The sequence below is a fragment of the Gavialis gangeticus genome, unplaced genomic scaffold (genome assembly GCF_001723915.1).
Source record: "Gavialis gangeticus isolate Ggan-Ray unplaced genomic scaffold, GavGan_comp1, whole genome shotgun sequence".
Lineage (NCBI taxonomy): Eukaryota > Metazoa > Chordata > Crocodylia > Gavialidae > Gavialis > Gavialis gangeticus.
Genome location: NW_017729013.1, coordinates 7,639,147 through 7,640,600, shown reverse-complemented (window position 1 = coordinate 7,640,600; position 1,454 = coordinate 7,639,147). Strand labels below are relative to the sequence as shown.

The window sequence follows — 1,454 nt, the reverse complement described above, 5'->3', positions numbered from 1 at the left end:
GGGGGCACCAGATGGCTGATGAGGTGGGGGGGTCACTTTGCGGCCAATCGCCAACCAGGGCAGAGGTCCCCCCAGTGGCCGATCACCAAGCCAGCAGCAAAATCAGAAGTGCACTTCCAGTTTCATGGCTGGCACTTCCAGCGGGCACACAGCCAACCTCAGGGGGCACCCCCCTACACGTCACCAATGAGCCAGGGCATGCTGCATGCATCACATAGGCTGGACCTGGTGCCATGTGTGCTGCATACAGCACGGGGGGCTGGTCCTGATCCAGCCCAGAAACAACCATCCAGCTCATAGGGCTGGATGAGTTTGACAGACATCCTTACTGTAGATTACCAAACCTGACTGTCTTTTTTAAAGAATACTTTTTTGAGAGAGGAAGCATGGTCTGCTGCATAACACACAGGTCTGGGAAGTGACCCAGCTCTCCCACATATTTGCTATGTCACTAGGGTAAGTAACTCATCTCTATGCCTCATGTTTTCCCAGCTCCACAGTGTGATAAGACGGCTGACCTGCCCTCACAAGCCTCCTTATAGCCCACAAAGAACCCTGCAGAAATCTTGAAATGGAGCATGCTTAGAAAGACAAACCCTCATCATCTAGACCCACAATATTAAATTACCTTGCCTAACCGACAGCTCTAGAATAGCAGCCTCCCATTGTGAATATTTCTTCCACAGCTTCATACATTAATGGATAGCTTGTACCCTGAAGCAAGTAAGTTCTTTCTCTCTCCTGCCTCCCAAGGAAAGGAAATGTTTTTGTTATATTAAGAAAATCTAATTCTCTTTTGAAGCTCAAGAAGTGAGGTTCAATAGCATCTTGTGGCAGTCAGTTCCACAGATTACTCCTATAAAGAAAGTATTTCCTCACAGCAGTTTTAAATCTTTTAAGTTCCCCAGTGTTTGTAAAGCACTCAGCATAGTGGGATGCTGCTACATGACTGGGGCTCTGAATCCCTGCTACAATGAAGATAAACCTTCTCTCTCTTCCCTCCCTTCAGCACCCACTGGGCTTGTATTGTACAACAAGGTACTAAAGTGCTTGACTGACCTCCCGTGTCAATTTATTTTATATGCTGCAGTGTCCCCTCTCGGCCTTCTCTAAACTATATGGCCACAATACTTCGTAAACTTGAATGCCAAATGCCCCCAGAGGCTGGGTGGGGGCACAGCAAGCTCCTGCAGGCAGCAGTGGCGCTGTTGGCAGTGGGAGCTTGGTGGCAGCGGGAGCTTGGTGGCAGCGAGCAGGGAGCTCCCACAGACGGCTAGAGCGCTGTCGGCGGTGGGAGGGGAGGGAGGTGGTAAGCACCAACCAGCAGTCGGTGACCACCTGCAGACGCTGCTGGCAGCATCAGCGGCGGCCAGCAGCGATCACAAACTGTCCACGGCTGTCACTGGTGGTGTCGGCGGTGGTGAGCAGAGACTGCCCACAGGTGCCACCAGCAG

The 1,454-nt window shown here is 51.4% G+C and overlaps 1 protein-coding gene across 7 annotated transcripts in view; it reads right to left on the bottom strand.

Annotated features, from left to right (window-relative positions):
* COL26A1 (collagen type XXVI alpha 1 chain) overlaps positions 1–1,454 on the bottom strand; it is a 442,136-nt gene that overhangs the window by 268,721 nt on the left and 171,961 nt on the right. The window lies entirely within an intron of this gene.